This window comes from Rhea pennata, chromosome 5 (genome assembly GCF_028389875.1).
Source record: "Rhea pennata isolate bPtePen1 chromosome 5, bPtePen1.pri, whole genome shotgun sequence".
Classification (NCBI taxonomy): Eukaryota; Metazoa; Chordata; class Aves; order Rheiformes; family Rheidae; genus Rhea; species Rhea pennata.
Genome location: NC_084667.1, coordinates 56,533,596 through 56,547,438, shown reverse-complemented (window position 1 = coordinate 56,547,438; position 13,843 = coordinate 56,533,596). Strand labels below are relative to the sequence as shown.

The following is a 13,843-nucleotide window of genomic DNA, read 5'->3' as shown; positions in this document are numbered from 1 at the left end:
TGCAGCCAATGGTGGAGTGGCTCTGCCCTTGTCCTACACCGGTGGCGAAGGGGTGGTCGCTGGGGATTGGCCGCTACGGGTCTCGGAGGGGGCGGGGCCTTTCGTGTCGGCGCGGCTGGGCCAATGGCGGCGGCGGGGCGGGGCCGGGCGCGGGGCTCGGGCGAGCTCGGCCGCCGCCTCCCGCCCCCGGCAGCGGCGCCCGGCGAGAGGAGCTCGGCCTCGGCGCCGCTCGCAGCGGGCGAGGCGCGGCCGCCGCGCGGCAGGTAAGGCGGGGCCCCGCCCGCGGGGCGCTGCCCCCTCCCCTCCCCCGCCGCGGCGCGGCGCCGCCGCAGGGACCTCGGCCCGCCGCGGCCCGCCCCGCCGCCTCCCCTTCCTGTGGGGCGCGCGGCCCTTTCCGGACACCCCGCTGCCGCCGCGGGGCGCGCGGCGCCGGCCCAGGCCTCGCCGCCGTCCTCGCTGCCGTCGCGGGCGCTGCCCGCGGGCGCCTTCCTGCGGCGCTGCCGCGCGCGCTCGGCTCCGCGGGCGGCCGTTGGCGAGCCGTTAGCCGCCCCCGCCGCCCGCCGCCGGCCCCCGCCTCGGGGGAGGTGCGGCCCCCGTCCCGCCCGCCGCGGGAAGCAGGCGGGCGCCGCTCCGCCTCCCGCTCGCCATCCCGCCCCTCTCTCCCGCGTACTCGCCGGGGGAGGGGGTTGGCGTGCGCCCCGCGGCCCACGGCCGGCTTGCTCCTCTGCCCCGGCGCGCGTGGGTTGTGTTGAAGCCCCGTCTGCGTGATTCTGGAGGGAGCGCGGCAGCGCCATTCACTTCTCGACGCTCGTTTCCCTTGTCCCGTCCCCCAGACGGTGATAAGAAAGCGGAGTTAAACAAATGGACTGAAACTGCTTTCTCCATGATGTAATTCCTTTTTTTTAATATGTGGTACATTTTGAATACTCCCTACTCCTACCTCTCGCTCTCCAAAGAGCCTTCCGTGCTTCCAGTCCTCAGGATCCGACTCAGTAACACTTCTGCTGTATGTGATTCTCTAGTGCCTTGCCATGACAGTGAAAGAGCACTCTATTTTGCTTCTGTTTTTTTCGTGCGGTTTTATAATCCCCTTTTAGCAAAGGGGCAAAAACATGGTAGGAAAAAGGTGGCTCTTAAAATTTGAATAAACGTTTTGCATTTAAGTCAAGTCTCATTAAACTGCTTATCTACAGAGAAATTACTCCTGCAACAGCCTGGGTGTTGTGACATATTACTACAGAAGCTGCTCAAACAGAACTTGTAATGACACTGTTCCTCATCTTCCTTTCCTACTTGCAGCAGGACTTGTATAGAGTTGCTTAAGCTGAGGCTGTACTTTGCATGTCTCTAATTCTCAACAACTCCCTAACTTCTGCATTAGCGTGGCAGTTCAAAATACAGCATTTTGAAACTCCTGTAGATGAGTAAGCAACTGTAGCGGTCTACATATCTGATATCTTGTTCATGTATAAAACAGTAAGCAATGTTGTTGGAGGGAATAGCATGATGGGCCAAAAGAGAGGGATGTTTTCAGATATTTTTGCTCAGTTAGGTTATTTATTATGGTAAAGATTCAAGCATGCTAGCTTTCACTTTAATGGAAGTTTCAGTTATGTTTGGCTAGCTGGATTGAAGTATGTATTGAAATAAAATCTGAAAAATATGTTCTTGTCATGGCATGCCTAGAGATAGGGCAAGGGCCTTGACAAGGGGAGGAGAAGCCTCAAGCCCTGAAACGGTTTGTAACCTATACATTGCTGTTTTCAGTTTGATATGGTCTGAGTTGTATGCTGAAGTTGGATTTGAATATTTAAATAGGTTTCTGATTGTGATGTTGTACATAACATAAAACACATTATGTTCCTCTGTATAGAAAAGTGAACATCTTAATGATATTTTTATTTAATAATACAATGAACTTGGATACAGTACTTCACCATAATGATACTGATTATACAGTTAAACCGATATATTGTGTGTTTTTCAGAAAATGGGTGTTTTAGTGGTTGTTCTTTAGAAGAAAGAGACAGCCTGAGGGTGTTAGAGATCTCAGGATCTGTATTTTTACCACCAGGACATCATAATGTTCAGTGCTTGGTAAAGTAAGGTAGGATGTACCATGATTCCAGTGTGTTAAGCAACAAGTGTTTTACTAGGCTTGGGCTGTCTTATTAGTTCTGTCTGTGCTCTGATGCCTGAAGCAGGGTGAATTGCTTGATTCTCAAATAGGAGTTTTAGGTTTATAAGGTGATGCTAATATTTTTATAATTTTATAAAATATTAAAGGTATTTTAAAATATGGGAATAAAACCCCCCAATGCACTAGTTTTAATCATTTATGCTTGAAAGAAGGGAATTTGGAAAAAATGTGTGGGAGTCTTCAGGAAGAGCTAAATTCAAGTAAAGAAATGAAATAACAAGAGTAGGATGGCAAAGTGCGGGAGTTTAGCTTGTAGCTTGGGGCCCCCCCCCCCCCCCCGGCAGAGTAAATATTTTTACTCTTCTGGTCAAAGAGTTGTCTAAGGAGCTGAATCATAGGGTAGACAGGTTATTAATCATTGAGAGAGCCCCTGAATTGTCTCCTGTGTGGTAGCTAGTAAGCTATCTTACCCTGAAGATCATTGGAGGTGTTTTCTGTTAGAAGCATTCCTCCTGCCCAAGACAGTAAGCTTTAGTGAAATAGTCGGGGGGGGGGGGGGGGCGAACAGTTTGTAGGTACTAATCAGTTCAGGATTAGCAAGCTGATAGGAGTTGGTGATTGTGAAATACATAAGCTTGTCTTTGGGATGTTGCCTTCTTCTTTGTCCCTTTAGCATTTTGTGTTGTTTTCAATTTAATAGCCTCTTAACAGAAGTTTACACTTAACTTGTGGCAGTTCTGTTTGTTGTATTTAACCAAATTCAGCTAAAGTGAGAGAAATAATATCAAACTCTCTACTGATAGCACTTCCTTTTTTTTTGGTAGTTCTAAGTATTTTAGGCATACCAGGTCAAAATATTGTCAAGAAAGCATTCATTGATTCTAAGACTCAGTGCCTTTGGAAGCTGCTTCCTGATAGTTAGCTGAATTTGTTAAAATCAATAGGTTTTGTAAGTGGATCAAATAAACATTTAACTATTTTTAGGAGCTGCTTCTGATGTTACTCTGCAGCATGTTTTTTTTCTCGATGTCAGTAGTATTTATAAAACATAATTTTTCCTTAACTTAAAAATAAAATGGTTTAATAAAGTTTACTCTTTTCAGAGTAGTTGCATGCAGTGCATACAGCAGTAGTGCTAACTTCCTGTTTTTCCAGATGCTTTAGACTTGCAGTAATGTTAGTGAACCTATGATGGTACAGCTTTTTATAGTAAACAAGGGATTATGTCCTTTGCATCTCACTTACTAGAGGCACTTCAGCTTTCTGGATCTTTTTTGAAGTTTAAAAATGTTTTAAGCAAAAATAAAATTTAAAATGTGAAAGGACCAGTCGAATCTATAAATCACATTAGACGTTCTTGGTATTATCTTAAAAGTGCCTCATTAGTGTTGTCTGTTTTAGTCTGTGGATCTGCAGCTAGTCTGTAAAGAAGCTTGTATTATAGTAATTAAACAAATTTAGTGCCCAGGTGTTTTAATGTTCCTGTACATTCTTACTCCTGCCCTTCTTCTGTCATAACCTTCTTTGCTCTCTTTTTCTGTTTTTAGCTACTCTGTCCTACATTGGTTCTTGCCTGCATCTCTTCCACCAAATGACTATTCCAGTTGTTCTGTCCCTCTCTGTCCTTTACCCCTTTTCCGACACTGTTCAATTCTGCTAATCTTTTCTTTCCCTTACTCTTTGGAGTGCTGAAGAGGTAGCACTAAAATCTTGCTTTCAGTTTTGGGATCTGTAGCGCGGGCTAAAGCAGAGTACCTGTCAGATGCAGGAAAAAATCCAAATGTCTGTCTTTGAAACATGCTGAGATGTGAATGATCTTGGTTGAGCTCAGTTTTCTCTCCAGTGAGTATGTGGGAACAGGTGTTTAGATGCCTCAAGGCTGGCCAGGTCCGGGTGATACAATGTTACAAGGCAAAAGGTAAGTTGCTGAGCCTCTAGCTGCTGCTGTAGCGCTGATGTCCTAATAAAAAGAAAAATAGGATATAACTCCTAATTTGATTCTCCTACATTCAGAAGGATTTTTGAGCCCAAGGCAAAATTAAAGGCTATCAAATGCATGGGATGACAGATTAGTATCAACTTCCTGTTATATTTTATTCTCAGATGTCGTCAATATTTCTGAAAGACCTCTCCTGGAAATGACTGAACAACTGTACTTAACACACTGGCTGAAAGCCATGGCAGCTCAATGTAGGCCAAAACTGTCCTTGTACTGACTATAATTAGCTACTTTGCAGTTGTTTCTGTTAAGAGTGCCAGTAACCTGCACCTGAAAGGAGGAGAATGCATTTTTGGGGCTCTTGTGTTAGCACTTTGATTCTTTTGCACATGGGTTAATTTTTGGATTGTTTTTTATATATTTTATAAATATTTTTTGTAAATATATATATATATGATATGTGTTAAAACGTGTGTATGTTATATAATATATGGGGGGAGAGAGAAAATACATTTTAGGGTATGATTGTGTTGGAATTTGCAACTCTGAACAAAATTAAATATCTTTCAGTGGAAGCATTGTATATATTTCTTAATAAGCTGTTAATAGAAATAGCAGAATCTTCCCTTAAAAGTCTTTCATGCTTTATAGCACTAGCACCCAAGTCTTTATGTAGTGTTGCTTTAGTGGAGTGGAAACGGAATATATTTTGTGGGTTTTCTCTTCTATAGAATCTGCATCAGAGGTCCAGTACTTCTCCTGTGCTAGATCTCACTCAGCATGCCAATACTGATAATAGTTCAAGGGGGTATGAGTTATGGGGGAGGGCAGTAGGTGAATAAATGGCAACCAAGGTGCACCCTGTTTCCTGCCCCAGTCAAGCACTCAAGGATGGGTGGTGGGAGGAGAGTGACCTTGAATAACTGTGGTTATTCAATAATAACTGACTATAGTCAAGACTGTAAGACTATAGTTGTCTTTGTGCCTAGTCATGGAGACATTTGCTAGTTACCCTTACTTGATGACAAAGCTTATAGGTGTAGTCATGTGATGACTTCAAACACTGGGAGACAGGGCTTTCAGATCTTTGTTTTCTATTGAAATATTTCAGAAGAGTTCTGAAAGTTTTGCAAATTTGCCTGTAGGTAATTCAAGTCTCAAGTTTCTTTTGTTTATGAATGTACACAAGCACATGTATTAAAAAAAAAAACTTTAAAAAAATCAAAATAAAGAAACAATACAAAAATCTCTCCAGGTTAACATTTCTATGAATTGATACAAGGTTTACCAGAACTTTAATTCTTCCAGTCAGCTGGTAAAGTTCCCAACCTGTGGTCTATAAAATGTCAGAAGTTGGTTTGTGAACAGATTGGAAAAAAACAAAACAAACCTCAGTGTGAAAGCTTCTTTCTAAGAAGGGCAGTAGTGCCCAAGGTGGTCTAAGGAATTATCTCTTTTTTCCATGATTAAGTTATCTGGTTAAAGATGGCTGAGAAATACTGTTTCTGCTGACTGAGAGCATTCCAAACATTCAGGAGAAGAATTGTACACCAATAGTAGTACATAGTCTAGTAGATAAAGTACTATCTATTCATATAGGCAGGAAGAAGGACACCTTAGTTGTCTGAGGGGGTGTTCCTAAAGTTAAGAGGTCTGGCAGAATGGTTGGGTTTGGAGATTGTCTAGTTCAACCCCTCCTGAAAGCAGATTGCCCAGGGCCTTGTCCAGTTCAGTTTGAACATCTGCAAGGATGGAGACTTTATGGTTTCCTGGGTAGCCTGTTCCAGTGTTCAACCACCTAAACAGTGAGTTTTTTCATAGTTAAATAGAATTTTCTATATTTCAGTTTGTGCCTATTGCATGTTGTCCTCTCAGGGGGAACTACTAAGAAGAGTCTGTCTCTCTGTACTCTCCCTCACCCCTTTCTTCCATCTGCCTCCCCTTCAGGTATTTATACACATTGATGCACACTGATCCCCTTGAGCCTTTTCTTCTCCAGGCTGTGCAGTCCCAGTTCTCTCAGCCTCTCCTTGTATGACAGATGTTCCAATCCTTTAATCATCTTTATGGCTCTTCACAGGACCTGGTTCAGTATGTCCATTCCCTTCTTGTGCTGGGGAGCTCAGAACTGGACATAGCACTCCAGGTGTAGTCTCACCAGTGCTGAGTAGCAGGGAATAATCGACTCCGCAGCTTGCTGGCAACACTCCTACTGATGCAGCCAAAGAGGCTGTTGGCCTTCTCTGCCACAAGGATGCCTTGCTGGCTCATGTTTAGTCCTTGTCCACCAGGACCCCCAGGTCCTTTTCTGCAAAGCTGCCTTTCAGTTTCTTGGCCCCCCACTTTGTGCTGCTGTGTAAAGTTTTCTCCTGCTGCGCAGCTCCTTGCATTTCTCTAGCCTGTGAGGGTCCCTCTGAATGGCAGCACAGCCATCTGGTGTATCAGCTGCTTCTCATGGTTTTGTATTGTTTGCAGGTTTGCTGAGGGTACGTTTCTGGACCATTATCCAGGTCATTAATGAAGATATACAACAGTATTGACCTCAGTATTTACCCCGAGGTACATCACTGATGACTAGTCGCCAGCTTTGTGTTACTGATTGCAGCCCTTTAAGCCTGGCAGTTCAGCCAGATGTCATTCTAGCTTACTGTCTGTTTTTCTAATCTGTATTTCATCAGTTTGAGAAGGTGATGGGAGATGTTGTCAAAAGCCTTACTAAAGACAAGATAAACAACATGCACTGCTCTCCTCTCATTCCCTGAGCTAGCTGCCTTGTCTTAGAAGGCTGTTAGGTTGTTCAGGTGTGACTTCCGCTTCCTAAATCTATACTGACTGCTCTCAGTCATCTTTTTGACCTTTCTCTGAACAAGGTTTCAGGGACTATTTGCTCCCAACACCTTCCCACAGATTGAGGCGAGGCTGACTGGTCCCTAGAGCTTCCTTTTTGCCCTTCTTGAAGATTGATTGCAGTGACATTTGTTTTCTTTCAGTCCTCAAGAACCTTGCCTGATTGCTATAGCTTTTCAGAGATGGAGGCCTTGTAGTGCTATGGGCCAGTTCACTCAGCATTCATGGATGCATTCCATCAGGTCTCATGGACTTGTGTGTGTCCAATTTGTTTTAAACATTCCCTAACCTGATCCTTTTCTACTGATCAAGTCTTCCTTGATCTGGACTTCTTCCCTGGTCTCTGCCACCCAGGATTCCTGAAGGCAAGCCTTATTGATAAAGATTAAGATTAAAAATGTACTGAGTACTTCAGCCTTTTGTCCTTTGTCAGCAGCTCCCCATTCCCATTCAGTAGCAGGCTTGTGCGTTCCTTAGTCTTCCTTTTGCTGCCATTGTAGCTGAAGACGGCAACCTTTCTTGTTGCCTTTCACACCTCCTTGCCAGCTGCAACTCTGGGTGGGCTTTGGCTTTCCTAACCCACTCTGCATGCTTGCACAATGTCTCTATTTCTTTGGATCACCTGACCCTACTTTCACCTCTTCTGTTTTGTTTTTTTTTTTTTATGTTTGAGTTTAGTGAGGAGTATCTTCATCCATGTAGGCTTCCTTTGCCTGACTTCCTGCACATGAAGATGGGCCATTGGAAGCGTGGAAGAAGCGGTCCTTGAAAATCGCATATATACGGTTCTTAAAACAATGGAGTTGTAATAGAACAGTTTGCCTTCTCATCCTTCAGTTCTTAATTTCTGGCTCTTGGAGGCTTGAGTTAGCAAATACTGAGTTTATACAGAGTTATCTGTTTATAACAAGTCTCTGGTTCCAGGAAGCTATGCAAGCTTTATATTGCAGAAAAAAAAATAATGAAGCATCAAATTAAACATTTAGACAATGGAGGATGTTTTAGCATTTTTTTTGGAAACTAAAGTCAAGGTGAAAGCCTTGTGTTTAGGCATGTGGATGATTTGACATTAGATTCTTCTACCTGCATAGACAGTATTGCCAATATAGTCTTCCATTGACACTTCACAGAATGAAGTAGGGTTTGATATCTGTATTTACAAAGTTGAGCTTCTTAATTCTTTAAAACCAGTAACAAAATGTTTATATCTTATAGTCTTGGCTGGTGCCTTACTCCTATTTAAAAAACACTAACATATCAAGGATTCAACTGGCAGGACTGAATGAATTAACTTTTAATGTGTCTGCATTCTGTTTTATTTTGTTGTTTTTCATTGAATGTGCTATTAAGAAGTATCTACAGTTGTATACTTAAAATGCTTTGATTTATCCAGCTCAGTTTGTATCCTTTCATATAAATAAAACTGACTTCTCAAAATAAATTCACAGAATTCTGGGTCAAAGTTCCTGTAAGGGTGGTGACCTGTGGCTGGTCTGGGAACCAACCTGTGGCTGGTTTGGGTGGCATGGATAGAGCTACTGGGTTCAGCAGCTTGATGAGACTGATGCATTTCAACAGTCTCTGGTACTTATCACTAACTTCTCTGAACCAGCACTTTTTCTAACCTCTGCTGCCCACCGTGGAGAAGAGCACTGCCTGGGTTTTGATATTAGTGTTTGGAGGCTACCATGCATGTATGTATGATCTTACACTGCACTCCACTCTGATAACCTTTAGTTTGGAAGCTAGCTTCTCCAAATAAAGTGGCTCTCAGCAGGAAGCTGCATTTTTTGTTGTTGGTTTTTTTTTTTTTTTTTTTTTCCTTCTCTAGAGGAATTCTACTTCTGGAATATTGTTTTAGACTTGGAAGGAAGTAGCCCAGGTTGGCTGGTGGAGAGGGAGAATGGTTATCTACTTGAGATGACCAGCAACAGCATTTCATCTTTCACTTTCCTATTCAGAGTTGTAATGATGGCATATTAATGTATTAACTCTTCTTAAAATAGAGATGTATCCTTTCCCTCTGGAGCCTGCTGCACTTGATTCTGTCAGTCAGCAGCAAATTAAACTGGTTGTCATATCAATTTGAGAGGTTTTGTGTGCTGATAGTCATTTTAAAGCTTGAAAAGTTGCAGAAAATGACTGCTGGATTTTCATGGGGCAGTCAGATTTGGATTGGTGTCTACTCTCTGCTTCCTTTTTCTGGAAGTCAGTATTTAAACAGTTATTTCTCAATTTGCTCCTGGTTGATTCTTGGGAATAATATGGTGAGGCCTGTAAGGGTTCATGAAACTCATTTTTCCATTTCACTGCTCTATTTAAAAAAAAGGCATTCCTGCTTTCAAGACAATGACAGATAGTGCTGTGACTCCCTCCTGTCGCTGTAGGATACTTGGTTTGTACAGCCTGTTCCTCTGGCTTGTTAAATCTTTGAATGGATGCTATCTTTGAATACAATATAAGAAACTGTCCAATTGTACTTTGAATATGGGCATTGGAATGACTAAAACGAAACAATAGCTTCCTAGTGTGATAACTGCTTACTTTATTTCACAGTGTCTCAGAATTACTCTCTCTAAATCTGCTGGAGATAGCAGTGCAAATCTTTTTGCCTTTTCTTTTTTTTTAGTAATGATACAAAGAGCCAAAGACTTGCTCTGTATACTCTAGCAACCGAGGTCATAATCCTAAAGATAATGTGTAAACCTACTTTGAAGACAGGAAGTTTGAGTAATATAACTTTAGTTAATTTTTTCATCAGCATTTCACTCAAGACATTTAAGAAAGAAAAATTCTTTGAAACTTTGAGGAACATGTTACCTTTTGTAAACATAAAGCTTTTTTTTTTCCTTTCCCCCCCTCCCCCCTTTCCAGAAAACTCTCAGGAATGTCTGATCAGGTTAATAAGAACCTGCTTTGACCAAATTTCTGCAGACTTTTACCCTGACAGTGTGTGACACATTGTCCTAAGGCACAAGACTTGAGCATTAGCTTTGGAAAGTACTGCTGCTCCCAGAATGCATTTTTTTTCTCTGGCGAATAGAAATATTACACCAATATCACCTGCAGCAAGATGTCAGGAGCTGCTTCTGAATGATACAGTCATTAACTGTGTTCATGTTCATTTCTGTCCTTTGTGTGCTCTGTAAGGAAGAATCCTTTGGTCATTTCCAGCCTTATCATGACTGGGATGTCCTCTTTCTATTGATTTAGAAATTTTGCCAGATAAGTAGACAATAGTTCTATTTCTGGGAGTAGCAAATCCTCAGGTACAGGAACAGGTAAGCAGAATATTAACACTAATGCTGCTGTTGTCAGAAGTCACACTTGTTCTTAAGATTGCATCAGTAAGAAAGAATCTTACTTTAGGCTGATGAAGATAAACTTCATCTTGCAAGTGTTCTGGATGTGGCTTGGTGGTTAATAGAATCTCCATTTCATTGTCCTTTACTGGACAAATCAAGGAGAAAGAAAGAAATAGTGGCCTTCTTGGTGAGTGAGGTAAGGCCCTAGCTATGGCAGCAGACTTTAGTTTTGAAGTCTGTCATCTTGAGTCTGTTGCACCTTGCTGTGTTACAGGAAGCCATGAACATTTTAGGAGATTGAAAGGTGCTGAATCTGCAAAGCCCTGGGATTCTTGAAAACTCAGGACACTGAAGTCTGAGGTCAGTGCAGTATCTATGTGCTGGCTTTGCAGGAATGTGATAGCCCTTGGAAAAAATAGAAATGAAGGTAGCTGGGGAAAGGGAACACTGAAATCTCAGTTTGGAGGAGTCAGACGTGAGATGCAGACTTTACTTTCTGGGATTCATAAATGTTCTATAGAAATGGGTGCAGCTCCTTACTATATGAACGTTTTGGAATGTTGCTCGTAGGGTCAGGCGATCTTGGCCAGTCCTATGCTGGCTGTTGGTGCCTGCCAGAGGGTGGGAGGTTTAGGTGAGTGACATGGTTGGGAACAGGCAGGGTAGGAGAACTGAGGGTTTTCAAAAGGCATTTTACAGCAGTAATTATCAAGTAATCTTGAGGCAATCCTTTTGTGGAAAAATGCTATTCAATCTTTCTCCCTTAATACAGAGTAGAGGATTTTGTTCAGAAAGCAGTCCATAGCTCAGTGTCGGTGGTTCTCCTGAATGTGTTCTGGAACTGGAAGGGGCAATGTATTTACTCTGTAATGTGTTTGCCAAAATAAATGTTTGTGAAATATTTTTTGCTTTGGTCTGTTTCCTCACCTGCTAGCATACCAAAAATGTGCTACCAAATAGTTATGCCATAATTATTCTGTATCATAAAAATTAAAACTCCTGAGAAGCTGGCTGCCATTTACAATAGCTTGTAGTCTGTATGCATTTTTTTTCCCTAACCTTATCAAAGCTCTGAAAGCTCAGGTGTGAAGCATCTTTCCTGTATCTCAATAAATGCCTGTATCAAAAGCTTTATTATTGAAAGCCACTACGGTGTTACTAATTTGACTAAACTGGGAATAGACCCTGGAGTTTTAACTATGAATGCCAGAAGGTGAAAAGGAGCTCGGAGGAACTTGCTTATTTACTTTCAAGGTCTGTGATAAAATGATCAGAAAGTTGTCAGAAATTTGGCTAAAATTTCCTGTCACTCCTAGAATAATTACTGTTTTAACCACCAAATGGGGAGTGGGCATAAGGCAAGTGGGTTTGGAAAGCCTTCTAACTCTTAACCTTAAACTACATTGTTTATCAGGCACTTTAAGCAAAAGCTTTTTAAAAATATATACCTGTTGTACTTAAGTATTGTGAGAAGTTTCTTTCCTAACTGTCATAGTAGTATTCTTCTGGGTTTCAGAAGTGCTCAGTTTGCCATGGGTATTTCCAGGGATAAGAGAATTATGGTATCTTGAAGCATAAATGTAACTGGGCTCGAGGACTGTGATCTATTCAGCAAGGGTTTCCCCAGGTGAGGAAAAAATATATATCAGCTATGCTACAGGGCAAATCTGTAATAATTCTGTTAGGAAGGTTTCTTTTGAGCTATTAAGAACAGAGGTGCTCTCTTTTTCACTTGCATTGTGGTAAATTTGTGCACTGCTATGATTTACTTCTACCTTGATAACCTTTGCAGTATCATACAATTTAGTGAAGATACTCCTGTTTTGCTCAAACTTCACATTGATACATATGGAATTGAATGATAGTAATGCTGGTAAGAATGACCAGTGGTGTTATGTATGTTTTCATAACTAGCTAATGTAATTCCACACCTGCAGCAGGAATTCAGATGGGTGTACTATCTGGATATGAAGTGCAGCATGACTTCATGAAAGTGGAGTACCATTCCAAAATTTTTTTCCCCTACTATTCTGAACTCAGTCCTCTTTCAAATTACTATACAGTGCTTTTCAGAATTGTCCAAAGCACATGAATCATTTGAAAGATCTCCTTTTTCCTCAATCCCCCAAATTAATGGCAAACACAGTACCTGACATGAATATTCCCAAATGCTGTAGAACAATTTTAAAAAGACACATCTACTGGAGCTCTACTCACTGTTAAGCGCTCATAGTTCGTGCAAATTTACTGCAGTTTCTAGCCAAAACCTAGAAGTCCTTTGCATTAATTATGCATTGACTGTACATTTTTTGTTTACGTTCTCTTGGGTATATTTTGTTCTTTATGGTTAGTAGTAATACTAAGTGCTACAAGTCAAGGTGATGTGCCAGCATCACCACTTTTTCAATGCACCTTTAGTGAGCTAATCTGCTATGGGCAGAAGCTTGATGAAACATCTGTACTTCACTCTTAGCTAGGAAATAATATAGCAGTTGTATAAGTTGTTCTAAGATGTGCCTGTATAATGAAACTGATTTTGACTGCAAGAATCACATGGGCTGTCATATAGCATTATACAGATCTTAAAGCTTGATGGCTCATTTTGTGCTATGGATACCTTCTTTCCTTCCTACTTTTCATGAAAAAATATTGCTAAAACACTTTTCTTCCTTCATATAAGTGTTAAGAAACATACCTAACAAGTTTAAGAAATTCACCTTGACCCACTTCAGTCCCTGAGATGAAGAGAAGTCAAACAGGTCTCTGATTTCGAGTGTACTATATGTGACAAGTTCTAAATTTGAGTAAATGATCTGCTGTTGTAAGAGATGTGGAGAATAGGAGGTTCTTATGAACGTAAGGGTCATGGCATCTTCAAAATATGGTTATATCTATATCATCTGGCTGCTTGGATGAGAAGCCTCGAAGTTTGGGTTGGTTACATTTCTAGAAAGGGCCAGAGAATGTGGGGTAAGCACTCGTATAGAAAGTGCTGCCTAAGCAATGAGTGGAGCTGTAAGTTGTCTGTATGATGCTCTAACAGGAGCAGCCTTGCAGGCAGTAGTAAATTATATCAGAATTGCAATATGTGTAGAAAGCAGGATGTGGACAAAGACATTAAGACAAAAAATAAACAGACTTTTAGAATTTTTCATTAAATAGAAATAATCACGGGCCCACTTGCTGTTAAGTTGCTTGAGGGCATTCCACTTAGGTGGAATTATTGTTGCAATTAAACAGTCATCCTTGGTGCTAAGCATCTTTAGCTTTAAATCTGTTCCTTGGAGATAGTCCAGTTATCCGGAATATATGTTATTGCCTAATTTTGTATTATTTATATGTCATTGACTATAATGCAATTTAAAAAGATTAAAAAAAAAAAAAGAAAAAAAAAAGCTTTGCAGTGATACTGAAGCATTTTGGAGTTTTGAAGAGTTTATTTTGTTTTACTCTTCAGCCAGGCTCAACTTCTTATTCTGTAGCAGTTATGTAAAGCAGACCCAGCAATACAGAATGAGGATGTTCATTACATCCAGGATCTGGAAAAGAGGAAGAAGCTTTAAAAGTGCATTGAGGTGTCTTTTCTGCATATTTTAGAGAGTTTATACACAA

General features: G+C 41.4%; 1 protein-coding gene across 1 annotated transcript in view; it reads left to right on the top strand.

Annotated features, from left to right (window-relative positions):
• The first annotated feature begins 189 nt into the window (after positions 1–189).
• The window catches only part of SETD3 (SET domain containing 3, actin N3(tau)-histidine methyltransferase), a 62,671-nt gene continuing 49,017 nt past the window's right edge, over positions 190–13,843 (top strand). The window contains exon 1 of the mRNA XM_062577619.1: positions 190–263. The gene's annotated coding sequence lies outside the window, so the exon portion shown is untranslated. The remainder of the gene's footprint in view (positions 264–13,843) is intronic.